Raw genomic sequence first — 14,884 nt, 5'->3', positions numbered from 1 at the left:
ATCCTGGGCATGCACGCACATGCGCCCAGTGTGAGTTTAAGCCACTGGGTCTGGGACTCAAACCATGGTAGCATATAGGGAGTCCAGTGATGTAGCCATTACGTCAACTGCTGGTCCCAATAAATAATTCTTTAAAAAAAAATAAAGCTGGGACCAACAGATGGCATAATGGTTATATCGCTAGACTCCCACATGGCTGACCATGGTTTGAGTCCCGGACCTGGCATGTTATACCTTCCAATCTTTCAGTTTCTGGCATAGAGTATAGACATTCAGCATATATTAAGTGGGGACATATAATGCCTCTCTTTCATAGTCTGGCTTGCTTCCCTTAGCATTACATCTTCCATATTTGTCCACTTTTTATCAAATGCCAGGGTCTTACTTTTTTATGACTGGGTAGTATTCCATATTGTTTATTTTTTATTTATAAGAGCTCTATTTTATTTTATTCTTTTGTGTTAACATCCTATAATTTTGTGGGTACAAAGTAACTTTTTACATGTTTTGGTAGTCATCTTATGTATAGTATTTTATTTCTACATGGCTGCTTTTAAAAACTTTCATTTAAACATTGTGCAGTCCTTTCATATTCCAGGAACTGCACTAGGTGGCTTTATAAATATTTACTTATTTACTCCTCTACCACTTACATAGTAGGTGATCTGAAGTCATTTGCCCAAGTCTCACAACTGGCAAATGGCTGAGTTGGGATTTGAACCCACGCTTCTAGATCCAGAGCCCATGTTCTTAGCCATCATGGTTTGCGGCTATAGGTTTCCTTAGGGGGCTGGCTGATCTCAGGCTATCTTGTCATACTTGGGGAAGGCATTGTAGCTGACTGGAAGCCCTGTATGCCGGATGATACTTGTCTACTCGAGAGCCTCTCACAGGGTGTTTGGGTAGAGATTTTGACCTTTAGTGGGGGTTTTTCCCTTGGGGTGATTAGTTTCCTCAGGAAGATTTTGGTAAGGGATGTATTGGGCTGATGGAAGACTGGCTCTAGCATTCCGAGAGCTGAGTGGAGAAATGCAACCCATGGACTCTCTCCATCACCTTATTTTCATTACAACTCTTGCACCTGCCTTTAGCTGTGCTTAGGATTCACAAGTCCAGAGGCTTTTTGGCTCAACTACTCTTTGGAGTATACTTGCCATTTTGTACCACATTACAGGCAGACAAATATTGGGTTGTTAGAAAAGTCATGATGTTTTTTTTCTGTTCTGTAAGAACGCATCACGACCTTTCCGACAACTCAGGAGATGGGCAATCTCAGTGTTCTCTGCAGATTTTCAACCCATCTTCTTACTTTTCAGCCCTTTCCCAATACCTACCTTCAGAAATACCTGGTACGCTAATTTCTGAGCCGTTCTGGAGCTCCATGATGTGGATTGCAGCTTCTCGCTGACTGTCCTACACTCACCTGCCAACTTACTGCAGGTGCTCGTCCCTCTTTCCATGTTCTCTGCCTCACGTAGATTATCCCTTGAATATTGCTCTTCTGAATTCCAGAGTTTGTGGACATTTTCATCTTGTCATCTCTCTTCTCTTCATTGTTCCACTGGATTGTACCTTTTCTCTCTCTCTTTTTAAAATTATTCTATTTCAGTTTCGGAAAGGGACTGACATAAACAAATGCTTAATCTGCCACATTTAAATGATCTCTTGGGGCTAGCAGTCAGTGTAGTGGTTAAGGTGCTAGACTCCCATGTGGATGACCACAGTTCAAGTCCCGGACCCAATAGCTTGAAATCCACACTGGATGCATGTGTGTGCATGTCCAAAATCCTGAGAGAAGAATGAAGGAGAAGGGATTGTGGCACGGCCATCCCCTCTGGGAGATGATTTCTCACTTTCTATCTCTGTCTCTCTGGCCAAGTGCTCATGCCCCATTGCAAAAATTTCTCAAATAAATAAATAAATAAACTGGGACCAGCAGATGGCATAATGATTATGTTGCTAGACTCCCACATGACCAACTGTGGTTTGAGTCCTAGACACAGAGGCTTGAAACTCACTCTGGGCACATGTGCATGCCTACCCAATATCCCAAGATGAGAATGAAGGAGAAGGAATTGCAGTGTGATCATCTGCCCTCACGCCAGTGGGGGGTGGGGGTGGGTTGTGATATCTTGCTTTCTGTCTCTCTGGTGAGCACACACACCATATAGCACAAATATCTCTATAAAAAATAGAATGAATTGGAACCAGCAGTTGGCATAATGGCCATGCTGCTGGACTCCCATGTAGCTGATCGTGGTTCAAGGCCCGGGCCTTGTGGTTTAAACTCACACCGGGTGCGTGTGCGTGTGTGCCCAAGATCCTGAGAAGAGAATGGAGAAGGAGTCATGGTGTGGCCGTCCCCCCTGGGGGGTGATTTCTTACTTTCTGTCTCTCTGTCTCTCTCTCTTTTTCTGGCGAGCACACACACCCTATAGCAAAAACCTCTCCAAAAAAAAAAAAAAATAAATAAATAAATAAAAATAATTATTTCTTTTAAAAGACGGCAACACTCCAAGGACCAGCAGTTTGCGCAATGGTTATGTCGCTGGACTCCCATGTAATCTACCGTGGTTCAAGTCCCGGACCCGGTGGCTTAAAACTCATGCTGGGTGCATGTGCGTGTGTGCCCAAGATCCCAAGAGGAGAATGGAGGACGTGACCATCCCCCCTGGGGGGTGATTTCTCGCTTTCTGTCTCTATGTCTCTCTCTGTCTGGCGAGCACAGGCGCCCTATAGCGAAAACCTCTAAAAAAAAAAAAAAAAAAAAAAAAGGAAAACACCCTACCCTAAAAATCCTTTTTTTTTAAAAAAAAAAAAAAAGAAAGAAAAGGCTTTTTTTTCTATAGGGCATGTGTGCTGACCAGAGTGAGAAAGTGAGAAATCACCCCCCAGTGGGGATGATTATGCCACAGGCCCTTCTCTTCCACTCTCCTCTCAGGATTTGGGGTGTGAAAATCATTCCCAGAGTGAGTTTCAAGCCATCAGCTCTAGGGCTTCAATCACAGAGTCAACCACGTGGGATCCAGCAGCCTTAACCTCCATACCATATGCTGGCCCATGAGGTTCATTCTTATGAATTATAGTTATTAAAATCTATTTTCAGTCCTGAGGCACTTGGAGAATATAGCACCTGTATAACCTGAAGAGTTTAGGCAAAGACCGGGACCAGCAGTTAGTGTAATGGCTATCTTGCTGGACTCTCATGTAGTTGACTGTGGTTCAAGTCCCGGACCCGGCGGCTTAAAACTCACGTCGGGTGTGTGTGCGTGTGTGCCCAAGATCCCAAGAGGAGAGTGAAGGAGAAGGGATTGTGGTATGGCCATCCCCCTGGGGGGTGATTTCTCGCTTTCTGTCTCTCTGTTTCTTTCTGTCTGTCTGGTGAGTGCACGCACCCTATAGCAAAAACCTCTCTCTCAAAAAAAAAAAAAAAAAAAAAAAAAAAAGAAAAGAAAAGAAAAGAAAAAGAGTTTAGGCAAAGAATAGCCTGAGAATGTTTCAAAGAGTGAAACTTCATTATGTGTAATAATGGACTTTGGCATTTTTGCCAGCTTAGCACTCATGTTGCTAACTATATGTTGGTATTTTGAGGGATTACCTCTTCCCCTGTGTGAGTGGGTTAATCGGGACAGATTAAGTCAGTTGTTCACATTCCATTTAGTCACTGATGGAGCATGCCCTTCCTGACACCATCCTAGAATGACTTGGAGATGGGCCGGGAACCCAAGCTTTGTCAGTCAGGTGCCCGTGCCTGAGACTAGATTCTAGGAGAGCGGTGGTACACATGCACACAAGGCTAGCAGCCACACGTCTCAGCTGTTGTGTCCTGGCCAGATACTTGTGCCTTATAGAGTGTCCACAGTCCTGCCACCAAGCTTTGGAGATGTCCTGGTACAATGAGTTTGGTTGCCAGCTACGGTACTGACTATGACTTTCTTAAGTAAGAGTAGGGATTTATTGTAAGGACATGGAAACTAGAAATTGGTGGGAGGCCAAGGGACTACACTTTTAGAACATGGGCACAGAGGATTAAGAAATAGGAAGCATGAAAATCATATTTCAGTAGAAACAGTCCACCAGCACAAATTTGCAGCTGTTAACACTGGCTGCTGTGTCATTAGGCTACCCTGGAGCTACCCTGGAATTGTTTCTAATTGTCCCTTTGCCTCTACCACTCTCCTCAGATTCCAAGTCTCAGTTGGGACGGTGGGATTTGTCAAGTCGACATTACAGGCCACCCACCAATTTCAAGGGGCTGGAGAAGAAGAAAAACACTGCTCTTTGGCTTCCAGAGCTAAGGATGAATCAACCAATTCTTTTTTTTTTTTTGGAGAGGTTTTCACTCTAGGGTGCGTGCGCTCGCCAGACAGACAGAGAGAGACATAGAGACAGAAAGCGAGAAATCACCCCCTGGGGGGATGGCCACACCGCAATCCCTTCTCCTCCATTCTCCTCTTGGGATCTTGGGCACGCATGCACAAGTGCCCGGCGTGAGGTTTAAGCCACCGGGTCTGGGACGCGAACCACGGTCGACTACGTGGGAGTCCAGCGACATAGTCATTACGCTTACTGCTGGTTCCTGAATCAACCAATTCTTCACATCATAGAAAATGCCCCAGAGTAGAAAAGTTAGGTTCCGGAGCTAAAAGAGGGAAAGCCCACTGTGTTGCCAATTTTCACTCTGGGTTTCCCTGCCTTCATATGGGTTCTGCAATTTCCTAATTTCTTTCTAATAATTTCTCTTTGTTTACTAGTCAGACGCCTGCATCTTCTACCCAAAGATTCCTAACCGAAGCATGTCTCATTGTTCCCACCTGAACTCTGCTTACTGCACATTTTAGGAGCTTTGGCATCTTGAATTCCGGGCTCCAAATTTGTTCTTATTCCATCAGCTTGATTAGAATGTTTAGGGGATAAATAACCTGTGTGCTTTTTGCAGATGACCGTTTAGTTGGGATGGCCAGGAAGAGCATTTTCCGCGTTCTTGGTGCAGAAGCGAGCTGTTTGCACTGCTGTGTTGGTATTGAGTGAAGCTGCCAGCACTTGGATATAGGCTGTGAAAGGGGTCAGTGTGGCCAATCCACTCTAATTTGGCACATTCAAGCTGGAGTACTTTTCTTCAAGTTCATTACTGTGGGGGTAGGGAGGCAATTTCATGTAAAAATGAACAGGGAACCAATTTGTCCACTGGTGTGATTTGGTTCCCCCAGCCCTGGGGGACCTGAACTCATTGAAGCTGTGTGTAAAATTTGTGTGCAAAGGGATGCTAGCTTCTAAGAGCAAAAGACTACTTTTTTTTGGAGAGGTTTATGCTATGGGGCACATGCGCTTGCCAGAAAGCCAGAGAGAGACAGAGAGAGAGAAATCATCCCCCGGGGGGATTGGCCACACAGCAATTCCTTCTTCTCCATTCTCCTCTAGGCATCTTGGGCATGCATGCACATGCACCCAGCGTGAATTTAAGCCACTGGGTCCGGGACTCAAACTGCGGTTGACTACATGGGAGTCCAGTGACATAGCCATTATGCCAACTGGTGGTCGCAACACCTGTGGTTTTTAAGAGCACAACAGAGGTTCACAAAAAGTTTGAATCATTGATTTGCATCCTGAATTCTGAGCTTCTTAAAACTTGCTTTTTAGGGGTCAGCAGGTGGTGTGGCGGTTAAGGTACTGGACTCCCACATAGCCAACTGCAGTTCAATTCCTGCACCTGGTGGCTTGAAGATTACACAGGTATATGTGCATGTGTGCCCAAAATCTCAAGAGAAGAATGGAAAAGAGATTGTGGTGTGGCTATTTCATCAAGGGGTGATTTCTCACTTTCCTTCTCTCTGTCTCTCTCCTGGGAGCTCACACATCATATGGCAAAAACGATAACAACAAAATGACTTTTTAGCTAGTGGCTATGTTTGCATAACTGAATTTACAAAACACCATTTAATTAAACGAGTGAGTTATATGGTATGTGAATAATATCTCAAAAGGCTGTTTAAAACTTCCTTGGGGGACCAACAGTTGGCATAATGGCTATGTTGCTGGACTCCCATTAATCCACCACGGTTTGAGTCCTGGACCCGGTGACTTAAACTCATGCCAGACGTGTGTCCCAAGATCCTGAGAGAAGAAGGGATTGCGGTGTGGCCATCCCCCTGGTGGTGATTTCTCACTTTCTATCTCTCTGTCTCTGTCTTTCTGGCGAGTGCACACGGTCTATAGCAAAAACTTCTCAAAACAAAACAAAAAAAACAAAAACAAAACCAAAAACTTCCTTGGTCTTTTGATTTCAAGAATAAATAATATGTCAATGGAAGAGGGCTATTAAAGCCTAACCTTTTATGTAACCCACTTTTCATCTGGGGACTGGCTAAACAACAGGCTCATCTTGGACCCTCAACAAATTTGGGTGTTATTGAACTTGTTTGATGTAATCCTCTGTTTTTAATGTAATGCTTTGGCTCTAGAGACACTGAAATACCGTAATTTTGTGGTGCTTCTAGGTGAGTAATTTGGTCTCTAATTTTACACTGAGGACAATGTCTAATTCTATGATGGGTAGATAGCGCTTATCTCCTCTACTGCCCGATAGAAGGTGGTGGTTCTGGTAAGGAGAGAAAGCATGGGCACGCCAGGAGTTTAGCCATGTTCCCTTACTTTCATGACCCCAGCTCCCTCCACCTGGCATTTGGCATACTGTTAAGTGATCAGGACTTGAGGTACTTTGGGTCATTTGGAGGCAGTGCTGGGACTACTGTGCTAAAATGGAAACAAAAGCAGAAGGAAAATTCATTTGGGGCCCACCTGAGGTCCTGTGGAATGCATCAGGCAATTAGGAGGCCAACACAGAAAACATTAATTAAGAAGAACTTGTATGCAGTCCCCAAAATGCAAGTTCACCTGTGTCCTTTTCGTGGTTAATTCTTGGATGACTTGCCATCACAACTGCACGGAATCTAAGCCTGTCCTGTGGTGTAGGTGGCTCTGGCCCACTGCTCAGTTCCACCTGCCCCATGCACCTGTCCCTTTCTGGCCCACCACGCTGGTTTTCATCTCGGAAACATCATCCATGGTGGATGCTCTGCTCGGGATCCCTCCTCCCACCTGGCTAGCCCCTCTTCTTTTTCACTCTGTGCCACTGTCTCCCAGGGCTTCTCCTTTCACCTTGTGGGGTAGCATAGGTGTCCTGTCCCCTGCTTCTTGCCATCACCTCATTTGCCACCCTGTGCTGTTTGTCAAATCACTCATAACACACAGCCTGTTAGACTGAGTTCTCCATCTTCAGGGGACCTTAACTTATGCCTGGCAAATGTTTGGACAAGAGGCTTTTTGAAGGTGCAGAGCCCTAATTTGCTTACACACCAAACAACGGTAGCTGCTGGCCCAGATGGTGGCATAGCACTAAGGCAACTGGACTCGATTGGGAAAGTCCTGGGTTCATGTGCCACGGCCTCCCTGTCCATGCCAGTGGGTGTGCCCATTCTCCAGGGCGGCTGAAGCTGGGGTTGGATTGCAGAGTGGACACCCTGTTGGGGGTAGCTATCTGTCTGTCTCTCTTTCTGTCATGGAAGGAATATATAAACAAATATAAACAAAAGCCCCAAACTGCAGGAGCTGTCTATCTATTGGGTTGTAAGGAAAGTCATGATGCATTTTTGCATAGAAAAACATCCTAATAGATCGTAACTACTCTGTTGAAGAGGTAAATGAGAGCCCAGCCTGCCTAGAGGTTGGCTAAGGGAGCTTTGGCTGCCCTGCTAGACTAGTAGAAAAGTACCTCTGGATTCTGGAATTAGAGAGCTGATTTAGTCCCTGGGATTGAAACTTTTCTCTCAGAGTGCTGGAGATTAGAAGTCCTGAATCAAGGCCCAACACCAATCTCCTCGCCATCTTCATGGAGCCTTTTCCTCCTTGGGTGTCTGTATCCAAATGTCCTTTTTCTTGTCAGGGCACTGGTTTTTGGGTTAGTGTCATATTGTAATCTGGATGTAGGGTGGGTGCAGCCTACCCTAATCCAGGTCAAGTTACGGCCTTATTGTAACTTGATTACATCTGCAAAGACCTACTTTCCAAATGCAGTCACATGTACAGGTATTGGGGCAACTGGATTTTGGAGGGATAGCATTGAGCCCTGTCTACGAGTTTCTCATTCAAATGTTCCCCCCTCAAATGCATCTTCTCATTTGCTTGCTTGATATTTTTCCTTCACTTCTTTTATTCTACCTCTGAAATGTATCCCACATATACCCACCTCTGTATCTCCTTCCCGACCACCCTGGCTGCCATTGTCAGCATGACCAAACAGGCAGGGAGCCTCCTTCCTCCCCACATTGCTCTGCTGCGGCCCATTCTCTCTTCTGCAGGGATAGCTCTGTGAAACTTAAATCAGGACCCTACTTAAACCCTTAGGAAGCCTGCCCAAAGGGCTTGTGAGGCTCCGTGTGCCTTCTGTCCCAGTGCCACTCCCTGCTGCTCTGCCTCTGGCTGTGCTCCAGCCACAGTGTTTTCTAGTTCATTCTGTTGCTAATAATAGGAATACCAGGGTAATTTAAGAGAGGTTTATTTGACTCACAGTTTTGGAGGCAAATCCAAGAGCATGGTGCCTGTGTTACAACATAGGGGCGGGCCGGAGTGTGTGCAGAGCAGAGCTTGTCTGTCTCATTCCCTCTCCTTATGCACCCACTAGGACTCAATCACAGAGCCCACCCTGATGCCTAACCATCTCCCAAAGGCCCGCTTTCAACATCATAAGAAGATGAAGTCTTCTCTTACTACCTTCACAATACAGTCAAATTCCTGCACATGGATGTTTGGGAGACCCATCCAAACCAGAGCACACAGTGACCACCTTTCGATTCCTAGACCCCGCTTGCCGTGTCCTTTCCTGAGTATGAGCTCTGCCCATCCTCTCTTCTACCCACAGCTCCACTCCTATCTCCTTACTCGCTAATTGACCCACCAGTTACTTATTTGCTTAAATGCCACTTTCTTGATTTGAACACTTCTCTGACCCCTTAGTTTTAATGGGGTGCCACTATTGGCCTCATCTCACCCTTTGCTTTATGGCACTGGTCCCTTGCTATTACGCCTTCGTGATTGCCTCTTTAATCTACGTCTGCCCTATTAGACTCTAAACTCTAGCAGGGAGTGGGGCATGTTGATCACAGCTGTGTCCCTTCTACCTTGAAGGACACCTGGCACAGAGCAGAGGTGCAAGTATTCGGATGGATTAATCTTGGCCATCACCCTTCTCCCCTCCTCCCAGTTAACTGTTCATCCATTAGTTGTTTGGGTGCCCATTCTGTGCCTGCCTTTGTGCAGAGCACGGGGGTGGCGGGGGGCAGATGTGCACCCAGCATCCTATCTCTGCTGTGTCTGAGTTCTCCCTTTTTATATATCTTGTCTTATGGCTGGCTGGAAGCAGGCCTCAAACTGTAGAAAGGATGAGCAAGCTAACTACAGGCCCACAAGGCCTATTTCCCCCTCCTATTGAGACTTTCCTTTTCTGATTGGCCTCAGTGTGTCCTTAAGACCTCTCGTCTCCCAGAGACAAATCCAGGGACCACAGGAACCTCATTCTGGAGCCCTGGTATCATTGCGCTACTCTTCTCAGGGTCAGTGCTCTAGTGAAAGCTTGCATGTTTATCCTGTTCGTACCCTACTAAATGGCACTAAAAGCCTGCAAAGGTTGCTGGGTTTCACCCTGAGTGGCCTAGCCTGTCTGGCCAGGGGATTTGACTTTGGAGATGATGTTAGTCACTGCAACACTGCCACATTTCTGGTTTCCTGGGAAGCAAACTGTGAGCCAGAGTCAATGCAGAGGGAGCTCCCCAGTAAGTGTTCTTAGGGTACACCTTGGGGAGGAAGTAGTATTAGGAGCGGACAGAGGGCCAAGACAGGCCATGATGTGGATTCCATAGCATCAGCTAACCCCATGGGTTGCTTGGGAGTTGAGTTGACATGGAATGTTGGAGTGTCCCACATTGAGCCAGGCCTTCTTAGAGCCACCATTAGTGGTCATTGGACATGGGGGAGTACACCCCGGAAAGACAGGAGCTTGGACCTCTCTGCAGGGCCTGAAGCACCCCCAGCATCATGGCAGCCAGGGCTTCTGGAAACAGGGATTTGGGACCTGATCTGCACACCCTCTCTTACTCCCTTTCTTTTTGTGGATAATCCTAAAATTTCCTTCTACTTATCTGTCAGTGGGATTTCTACCACCTTAGGTAACTGTTGGAGTTCTTGAAAGTAAAATATCCTTTCAAGATTTCTGATCATCATTTCAAAGACAGTGTGGACATACCAGCTGATTCATCCCAAACTCTTAGATGTTTTTATCCATAAAGGCCAAGGCCACCTGCTCAGTGTGGCAGAGGGCCGTGGAACTGGCTGCAGAGCGAAACTCTTGATAAGGGGTGACTTAAAAGGATTGTTGGCACTTCGGAGCCCTTTCGTCCGAATGCAGAGCTAAGCCTTAGTAAAGTGGGATGAATAACTAAGGAGCATCTGGCCATGTAGTGCACACTGGGTCGCTGCTGCTTGGCAGGGAGAGGCCACCAGGGAGGTGTGGGTTTGATTCCTGGTCCACACTAAAAGCTGGGCCTGGCAATCTGCACCTGTAATTCTAGGTACTCAGGTGGCTGAGGCAGGAGGATTGTGACGTAGCAGTTATCAACCTTGTCTAGAAACACACACAGGCAAAAGAAAAAAGAAAGAGAAGGGGATAAAAAGAAAAGAAAAGGGCATTAAGGTAAAAGCCCTCTGGGTTCTGCTGCTGAAGTAGAAAGCTGGTTTGGCTCTGCCTCCTGCACTCTAGCTGCCCTGGTGATCCTGCCTCCCAGAAATGCTTAGGAGCCATTCTTACCTGGGAGACCAAACACAGTTCTTGATCTACCTTAAGGCTTGGCAAGTCCGACCTCTTCATACTTTATGCTTTATGCACATTCTGTAAATGTATGGATGTTCTTCAGGGCTACGTCTAATTTGGCATTCAAAAAGTGGAAGTCCCAGTGTTCCCCTGTGTGACCTGCCAGCCACCATTGAGCTCTTGCTAGGTGACATGTGATGAGTTAAATGCTCTCAGTATTTCATGTAACCCTTACAGCCCCTAAGGCAGGATACACACATTTTTTACAAGTAAATACCAAGGCTTAGAAAAGTTGACTGGAGGGACCAGCAGTTGGCATAATGGCTATGTTGCTGGATTCCCATGTAGTCAACTGCGGTTTGAGTCCTGGATCTGGTGGCTTAAACTCACAACGGGTGCATGTGTGTGCATGCCCAAGATCCTGAAAGGAGAATGGAGGAGAAGAGATTGTGGTGTGGCCATTCAGCCCCTGTAGAAAAAACCTTTCCAAAAAAAAAAAAAAAAAGAAGAGTTAACTGGATTGCTTGCACAAAGAGCAAGGAAGAGTGATTGGATTCTGCACTGGGTCTGACTCTTTTATCTTAAATTGCTGTTTACCACCCCTCCTACTCTGGACAGGATTCCTCTTAGTGCTTTCTCAGCAAGTTTCTTACTGGGTGCAGGTTCCTGGGGTACTTTAGCTGGAAAGAGGAGCAAGTAGCTAATGGTAGTTGTTATTATTCTTTTTAATTTATTTATTCATTTCCTCAGTAAGTGAGAGAGAGCACCCCCTCACCCCCAGCAAGGTCTCGAAGCAGCCATTACCCACTGACTTTCAGCCAGCCCCAGATCATGGGCACATGTGTGCCTGCAGAACTCAGGGAGGCCTCTGGACTTGAACCAGGAACCTTCTGCTGTGAGATTGCCTCACACATTGTTGCTGCTGTGCCACTATCTGGCCCTGTAATGGTTATTGTGTGTCAGGGATGAACAATTAAACCACTGTTAAATAAAAACCGTAGGGGGTTGTGTCAGACTAAGCTCCTGCCGTAGACCCTGACAGATCAGGCAAAATGGAGTCACTCATGCTAACATGTCATATTATCAAACAGAAACGTTAAAGAAGCTGAAAGTTCCCCCCAGTAGACCATTTTTTCCCTGAAAAATGAGAGATTCCTGTCTGCCTGAGTCAGTGCTATGAGGAAATAAAATGTGCATATATCTTGTGGATGTCTTAGGAATGTGCACCTGAAATAGCTGAGTCTCGCTTTAAGAACACCCTTATTGCCCAAGTACATTCCTCCTTTACCTTCTAGACTCACTTTCTCCACACTTTGCCCAAGGTTAAGCAGAGTGCCTCAGGGTGACTATGAGGTCATCCTGCTCCCCTCATCACAGTTTCACCCATCACTGCTATACAGGCCTCCTTGCTACTCTCCTTCCCATTCATGACTTTTGTTTTAAAAATCATCCTAAAATCTGTAATATATTGGCACACATTACCCGGGACAACTTGGGATTTTGTGGTCCCTGGACCATGGTCCCAAGCAGCACAAATAAAGTCTTTCACTTTACCCACTTTGCCTAAGCCTTCTTTGTTAGGATGACACCACCATCTAGACTATCTGAGAATACAGAGAGGGAAAACAAACTCAATTTCTCCTATTCTCTCAGCAATCAACACGGGACACTTCTGTGATCAAATGTGTGGAGTTCCTCATTCCCCTCAACATCACATGCCAAGCAAGCAGTCCGTTCTACAGTGAACACCACCTGGGGGACTCTAAATTCAGTTTGGCTCTGACACTGCCTACCTGGAGATAGCGCCAGACCCCATGAATTACATCCTCAATCCCACAGACTGTCCCTCACTCCAAATGCCTGTTGTAAGCCTGAGGTGTTTAACTGTGCTTCTGACTGACTGGCTATGGACTGAGGTTCCTGTGTCCTGCTCCTTGGGTTCGGTTCATTTGTTAGAGTGGCTAGCAGAACTCGGGTCACCATGTTTACTGGTTTCTATAAAGGATATCTTAAAGGGTACAAGTGAAGAAATACGTAGAGCTAGCACGTGGGAAGAGGCACAAAGCTTCGGGGACCCTTCTGTGTGCATTGCCCTCCAGGACCCTGCTTTTGTTCAGTCATCCAGAAGCTCTCCGAACCCTGTCCTTTAGGGTTTTTATGGGGGCAGCATTACCTAGACCTGATGGGTGACCTTTTGATTATTAGTGAACAAGTCAGCATTTCACCCCTCTTTCCTCCCTGGAAGTTTGGGTCGTGGGGCTAAGAGCCTAACTCTCTAATCCTTCCTTGGTCTCTCTGGTGACCAACCCCCATCCTAAAGCTGCCTAGGGATTCCCAGTCTCCAGTCAACTCATTAGCATACAAAGTCCAAGGATTTATGGTTATGTGCCAGGAAACAGGGAGGAAGAACAAATATATATTTCACAATGTTGCAGGGAGCAAATTGCCAGATAAGGTCCATAGTTCTTGAACTAGGAATGCTTTTCAGATTTTTATTTATTTATTTTAATTTTTTTTTTACACAATTATTGGGATCAGGCTCTTAAAACACAGCTTTCAGAGCCAGTGGATGGTGTAGCGGTTATATCGCTGGACTCCCACATGGCCAACTGCAGTTCGAGTCCCAGACCCATGATTTCAAAATCACGCTGGGCATGTGCGGGTGTGTGTGCCCAAGATCTCAGAAGGAGACTGGAAGAGAAGGGATTACAACATGGCCATCCCCGCTGGGGGTTGATTTCTCACTTTTCCTCTCACTGTGTCTGTCTGTCTCTCTCATGAGTGCACGCACCCTAAGGCAAAAAAAAAAAAAAATCCCCTCTAAAACAATTAAACATTTATTTAATTTTAGTTCTTCTTCAGTTTGACCAGAAAGAGACAGAGAGAGAGAATGAGAAAGCAAGCCGTCAGGTCCAGGACTTGAACTGTAGTCGGCCAAATGGGAGTCCAGCACGTTTAACCACCACACCACCTGCCTGCTCTGGTGTCTACATTTTTAAATGGCTCAAGAAAATCAAGAAACAAATTGGGTGTGGTACCTGAAAATGATATAAAATTCAGATTTCAGTGTCCATGATAAAGTTGTGTTGGTACCCAGCCAAGCTCATTTGCTCACGTGCTGTCTGTGGGTGTCCTTTGCACTCTGACAGCAAAGTTGAGTGGTTGCAAAGACTGTATGGCTTGCGAAGACCAAGATATTTACTGTCTAGTCTTTTGCAGAAAAATTGTGTTGATCCCTTAACTAAGATGATGAATAATGTTTTTTCTTTTTTTTTTTTTTGAGAGATTTTCACTGTAGGGTGCGTGCGCTCGCCAGACAGACAGAGAGAGACATAGAGACAGAAAGCGAGAAATCACCCCCCAGGGGGGATGGTCACGCCGCAATCCCTTCTCCTCCATTCTCCTCTCGGGATCTTGGGCACGCACGCACATGCTCCCGGCGTGAGTTTTAAGCCACCGGGTCCGGGACACGAACCGCGGTCTACTACGTGGGAGTCCAGCAACATAGCCATTACGCTAACTGCTAGTTCCCAAGATGATGAATAATATTTGATCTTGCAGACAGGATCGACTTCCTAAGCTCTTCAGGCAGCAGGTCAAAAGAATAGCTAGATATGGAGCCAGATCAATTGAACTATCTATATGTTTATCTGCGTTATTTGGAATATTCTTTGTAGTAATGTTCCAATGGATCTTGGTGAACTAGGGTACTGTTCATGCCCTGGTTAGCTACAGATAAATACCTGGAACCCTAGGTCATAGCTTTCTGTGTGTGACATAAAGTCCACCACCCCCAAATATGCCACCTCATCATAACGATTACTTTGAGTCGAAGGCAACAAGGGAAAGCAGACACAGAAAAACTCTCTGTTCTCCTCTCTCTGCCAGGAAGGACAGAATGATTCTTAATTACTGGAGATACCTTTAGACGTTTCTTGGTCCAGGGAAGTTACCAGAAGAATCTATATAACAAGCTTTATTAATTAGTCCTTATCCTTCTTAGTTCTCCCATATATCTGCCAC

The sequence above is a fragment of the Tupaia chinensis genome, unplaced genomic scaffold (genome assembly GCF_000334495.1).
Source record: "Tupaia chinensis unplaced genomic scaffold, TupChi_1.0 Scaffold000146_1, whole genome shotgun sequence".
NCBI lineage: Eukaryota > Metazoa > Chordata > Mammalia > Scandentia > Tupaiidae > Tupaia > Tupaia belangeri.
The sequence above is the reverse complement of the archived record's forward strand: the minus strand, read 5'-3'. Positions refer to the sequence as shown.